Below are 6,679 nucleotides of genomic sequence, written 5' to 3'. Positions count from 1 at the left end.
CATGATCACACACTGTAGTTTATTTTGTCTTCACATACAAATACTTACTAGAGAAGCAATTGTGGATTAATCTGCTAAAAATAGTCCACAACAAATATTCTAGTTAATACAATTATATACATTTATGTGCCATGCTTTGGTCAATACTGAAACATTGTTAATAAAGATCCCAGAATGCAAGTGGAGAGGACAGTGTGTTGGAGGCTTGTTCTATATTGGCATCTATTCAGAAAAATCCTGACTTGTCTGTAGATAAGCAAAGTCACATTTCACAGTTAGTGGTTTTGGCTTTGTTTATCACACCTCAGCCTGGGGCAAATCTCACTGCTATATCAATGAGCAGACCTTTACAATAATTCAAAATAACCCTAAATTTGTGGATGTCTCTTGAATGTGGGCTACTTTGGAATAGAGCTCCTAAAAACAGAAGGATTCCATACTCTCTAAGACACCGTTTCTATGTGGTATAAACATGCAATATCTGTTACAATATGTGTCTGGAAATCTTATCTGGATCTGGTCTGGCTCGCATTGTGATTAGATCTCAGGCAGGTATAAATAACAAATCTACAGTTTGGTCACATTCTTAAGAAAAAGATCACCTGACTATGCCTCTTCTCTTATGTTGCCTGTAAAAAGATATGGTACAAAAACACTTCAACTTGAATAAAAACGTTTGTGCTAATCTCAGGTCTTAATGAAACAAGCCTAACTACAATAGAGAAACTTACATACAAAGACAGGAGTAAAATAATGGAGTTCCAGCTGAGTTCGGAGATCAGTCAGAAGCTGAGCTGCCACACAAACACAGAGAGAGACACAATGTGTTAAGTTAAGAATTTGCTATGTATTCCTGATCAACATGATAGTTTTCTTTTTTTGTTATAAAATAAAAAAAGATAAGCTTACTGAACAAAAACTATAAACACAAATAAACTTTTAAATTAGATGAATATAATCTATTTTCTTTGGTATTTTTGTCATATACAGATGTGCAATGATGATTGTTTGGTAACATGTTAGTTGATATTGTCAAATGTAAAGTCTCAATTTGATCATGTGACGATATGATGTGTGTACTTCATAACTGGTAGAACTAGCATGCACTAGGGCCTGTCATAAGTGTGCACTGGGGCCCATTGTAACTTCCTTACATCTCCGTGTGTAGCTGTTGTCTGTACTGTCGGTACACTGTTTGGTCACCACAAATCTTCACAGCATCAGTAACTTTAGTCCATAACCCTTGCCTTGCACATTGCAGAGGTGTGTCAGTAATCTTATGCATTGCTTTTCTTCACCTGCAATGCAACAGGTTTTTGTGACCCCTCTGCCTAACTAATTTACATATTGAAAACAGAGCACAATTCAGTCATTAGGAATCAAGATAACATGAATGCTTATTAATAACCGGCGTTAATGCAAATGCCTCTGATCCGCTGACAATATCCTGATAACATATCCAGATGCAGATCACAGCTCAATATGAGAACACTTGAAATTCCAAACCATCCTACTGAAGAATCCAGGTATTCAATGCCTATGAAAAGTATTCATCCCCCTTGGATTTTTGCCCCTTTTGTTGCCTTTATACATGAAATCATGGTCAATATAATTTGGCTTTTTTTGACAAGAATTTGCAAAAAAAGCTTCTTTCATGTCAAAGTGAAAACAGATTTTTACAAACTAATGTCAATTAATTAAAAATATTAAGTGTAAAATAAGTGTTTGCATAAATATTCACCCCCTTGATTGGGGTATAAAAACACCTGTGTCTTGGAGATCCAGTCTCTGGTTCATCAGTATTCCTGCTACAATTGCAACATTGTGGCATTGAAGCATAAGCCATGTAGTGAAGGTATTATCGATGCCCAATCCTATTATTAGGAATTTACGTTAATAGTTTTCAGTTGAACAGGGGATGTGCCGAGAGAATGAGACAATGTTACAGTCTGGACAACCATCTTGAAACTAGTTAAATAGAAGCCTGACCCAAAACAGCGATAAATGTGTTACAAATAGCCTGCTAAGTTCAGGGAAGAAGACATTTCTGATGTATGTTCTGAACACACGGTATATAAAGAGGTTTTATCAGTTGACTTTTTGAACTGCACAGGTTTCTTGCCGTGAGGGATCCGGGTGAGTTTATTTGATGCTGAAGCTACCCAAACTTTGGTTTGGTTGTAACCTGCACAGGTTACCTGAGTGGCATGTAGCAGCTGCCATGGCAAAGAAACGATATGCACAAGGTGCGTATCCATAAAACTGTGCAACACAAAAAATTGACTGGAAATGCTGCATCCCTAGAGAGCTGTTTAAAGACATAACCTGGTAAAATATGATCCAATGTTCAAATGTAATATCCTGGTAAAATATGATCCAATGTTCAAATGTAATATCCCAAATGTGTTAAGTGGTATGACAAAAAAAGGAAATGGTAAATAGACCGTACTTGTATAGCTCCTTTCTAGTTTTCCGACAACTCAAAGCACTTTAACACTACATCCATTCATACACTGATGAAATGGGCTACCATGCAAGGTGCCACCTGCACATCAAGACTATCTAATCATGGCAGGAACAGCCCCTTCCTACGGGAGCAACTTGGGGCTAAGTGTCTTGCCCAAGGACATATCTGCATGGACTGGAGCAGGCGGGGATCGAACCACTGATCCTCTGATTAAATATAAAGTAGTAAGCCCTATATAAAGTATTCACCCCCCTTGGATGTTTTCCCCTTTTGTTGCTTTTATACATGAAATCATGGTCAATATAATTTGGCTTTTTTGACAAGAATTGGCTAAAAAAAACTATTTAATATCAAAGTGAAAACAGATTTTTACAAAAATAATGTCAATTATACAACAGTTGTATGTACAGTCTCTCCCATCTGAGCCACTGAAGCTTTTAACTCCTTCAGAGTGGTCGTAGGTGTCTTGGTGGCCTCCCTCACCACTCTACTTCTTGCCCGGTCATTCAGTTTGTGAGGACGGCCAGCTCTAGGCAGATTTAAACAAGTGCCATACTCCTTCCATTTCTTAATGACGGATTTAACTGAACTCTGTGGGATGTCCAGTGAGTTGGAAATCTTTTTGTAGCCATCTCCTGACTTATACTTTTCAATGATCTTTTCTCTGAGTTGCTTGGAGTGTTCTTTTGTCTTCATGTTGCAATTGTAGCAGGAATACTGATAAACCAGAGACTGGACCTCACAGACACAGGTGTTTTTATACTACAATCACTTGACACACATCAACTGCACTCAGGTGATCTCCATTTCACTAATTGTGACACTGCTGGTATCAACTAGCTGGACCTCTGTTGAATTAGGTCAGTCACTTTAAAGGGGGTGAATATTTATGCAAATACTTATTTTACACTATATATTTTTAATTAATCGACATTAGTTTGTAAAAATCTGTTTTCACTTTGACATGAAAGAAGCTTTTTTTGCAAATTCTTGTCAAAAAAGCCAAATTATATTGACCATGATTTCATGTATAAAAGCAACAAAAGGGTGAAACATCCAAGGGGGTGAATACTTTTTATAAGCATTGTAAGTCATCATCTGCTCTTATGAAGTCAATGAGAATAGTCAGAACAGGTTCTGCTCCTCACATGCATACAGTCTCTTTTCCCCCAAAACTTCCAACATAGGTTTACTTAGTTTTTAGGTCTGATGCAAGGTATCCCCCTTGCTGAATGTCCCAAAAATCCCTGCACATGCATCTAATCAAATTCTTGAGACATGTCAACATGACGGAGCAGCAGTTGTACTTTGCACTCCTCCTGGATATCTGCGCTTGAACACCCTGAGGGGGAAACTCATTTGGCTTCTTGGTTTCTGATCTTATTATTTTGGTCAATACAGAACTCATGACTATAGGTGATGGCTGGAATGTAGATCAACTAGCAAATTGAGACCTTTTCAGACTCAGTCCAGTAACGTGCCTGCATCACTGTGGAGGCCACCAATTTATATAAAAGAAAATTAAAAGAATCCAGCATGTCCAACCACCTTGAATCAGCCAGGCACGGCACACACTCTAACTTACCCTGAAGTGAACAAAATCCTGAGACACTTGGGCTCCTTACTGGTAAATGGACTGTACTTTTCTAGTCTTCCGACCAGTCAAAGTCATCATTCACCCATTCACACCCATTCATTCACTGATGACAGGGCTACCATGCAAGGTGCCAATTGCCAATCAGGATCTATCTAATCATTCATACCCATTTATACACCCCTGGCACAGCCTGCGGGAGCATTTGGGGTTAAGTGTATCGACCAAGGACACGTCAACATGGACAAGCGCAGCCGGGGATCAAACTGTCGATGCTCTGATTGAAGGACGACGATGGACTACTACTGAGCCACAGTCGCTCGTCACAGACACTTAATATAATTTATACAAACGATTGAACACAAAACCAAATATTATTATTATTTGTTTTTAGTGATAATATTAGCAGGCATTAAGCCCCACTGTTTCAAGTACAGCTTCACAAAGCCTAGTGTGTTTTTTTTTATCTACTTATTTTTTTGATTTATTCCCATTGGAATAAACTCATATTTGGAGTTTTGTTTGCATTATTGATTGTTAATAAATAAAAACAATTATTACCCCACAGCTAGATGCCTGGTAATATTTACCCTCTGACAACCGAGATAATTCTGGTATTCAGGTTAAAATGATTTACATCTTTTCCCATAGGAAGTGAATGCAGCATCTCAGGCTGCGTCTCTCAGTGACGTCACGAGAGAGTGAAGGAGTGAGGTGGTGAAAGAGGGAGGGAGCTCCACCGTGAAACGCCGTGAGTGAGCGTGTCCGAGTACACAGTGGCGTGCTTCTAGAGACAGCTCTACAAGCGGCAGTGAGCCGACAGGATCTCCCCCGGGCCGCGGAGCCGCCGTGTGCTCAGCTCACTTCATCTCTGGACGGACTGTGACCACAGAGCGCTCTAACAAACACTGCTGCGGACACTGGCGCTGGATTTCTGCCCTAGCAGCGGCAGTCGGTTTGAACCTGCCTTCACAGCTGGCGTCTATGTGTGAGTACGACTCTAATGCAACGTGGGGTTTATGTATGACATGTTGAACTTTGATTTCACTGCTCCAGTTTTTATTGGATGACATGCCAGTGGTTTTGAATCACCATGAGCTTCAGGAACACTACAAATGCATGATTATTTCGCAGTTGATTCAGACATTTAGTTTGGATTAAATATTGCTACACCTGTAACTAATCTCAGTTCAGTGCCAGGCTGCCGTGTTTTCAGACTTCCATCATGTTGTGCTGCGGATTCTCATTCATTTTCACATCACACATTGGCTAGCGGGGAAGCCCGTGCCTTTTTACAATTACTCATAGGCATAATTCTGCACTTGCACGTGCGCTGTCACACACGCGGCAGTGAGTATCTCAGTGTGTGTATGTCATCATGTGAGTTCAAAGCTCCACAGTAGCCTACATTAGGTGCAGACGCCGCGGCGTTGCTCTCCTCGCAGTGATGCAGTGTGGTCCATTTATCCCCCTTGTCATCAGCAGACAGGCTGGAGGTCTGCAGCTAATGGCTCTGATGACAACAGCCTGTGTGGATCAAGCCAAGCAATAACTGCCAAGGTATCACTTGGTCAGTGTGGCAGATTACAACTTGGCAGAGATAATCAACCAGTCAGCTGAAGTGTGACATCCAGGGAAACCTAATGATTCACGGTGAGAAATTAAGATTAAGATGTTTCCTTAAGAAAACGGATTATTATTTCACTGATTATTTCATTAACCAACAGATATTCTACTTCTACTGACAGTGTGCTTTACCCACTGCTGCCCCCCAGTCTGCACTCAATATGTTAGGGTCATGTTTTTTTGATTGAGAAATTTCTCAGATAGAGAATGGTATTCATTCTGCTTATTATATTCTTTTTTCTGAACCTCAGCATGTCATTTTAGTTAGAAAAGAAACCAAAATGTGTTCAATATAAGATAGATAAATAAAATGTATTGTCCATAACGTCACATGAAATGGAAAAATGCCTTCTGCATTCTAGCAACACAGTGAGAAAAATACATTAAAACATCAAATACAATTGAAACAGTGGCAGTGCTCATGGACTTTGGCGAGGCGGGTTACCTCATTTCAAACTAGTGTTCGTAGTAATGCCTTATGTTGTGTCTCCAGCAGCATCCACTGAATAAAGCTATAGCCCTATACCCCCAACAAAGTCTGTACTTGACCATTACATGCTGTGATTGGGCCCCTCACGCTTTCCTCTCTGAGCCTGAGCCTGCACAGCAGTACAAATACGATCACAGAGTGTACAACCTTGCTTATTCAGCTCAACGCTGGGAAGCAGGCCCCTTACCAACATCAAGCTAGCTGACATTAGATTTGTCAAGAGTTGCTAGCTTGCCAAGTAAGAGTTCAAGCAGTGTTCCGACTGTGGTTCCCAGATGACGAGAAGGTACGCCCACACCTGCTTTGACTGGGGTAGGGAAGCACTGAGGTAGTGCTGTCAGACCAGTCTTCTGCATTGACTAAACCAAACTCCCACTGGGAGTAAGTCCATGGGTAGACTCTGACACGGCTCTCCGGCCGACTCTTGACTCGTCGGCGCTCCGTCCGACTCCTGCACCTCCTGATCCGTCAGCGCTCCGGCCGACTCCTGCACCTCCTGACC

The sequence above is a fragment of the Anoplopoma fimbria genome, unplaced genomic scaffold (assembly GCF_027596085.1).
Source record: "Anoplopoma fimbria isolate UVic2021 breed Golden Eagle Sablefish unplaced genomic scaffold, Afim_UVic_2022 Un_contig_8024_pilon_pilon, whole genome shotgun sequence".
Taxonomy (NCBI): domain Eukaryota; kingdom Metazoa; phylum Chordata; class Actinopteri; order Perciformes; family Anoplopomatidae; genus Anoplopoma; species Anoplopoma fimbria.
The sequence above is the reverse complement of the archived record's forward strand: the minus strand, read 5'-3'. Positions refer to the sequence as shown.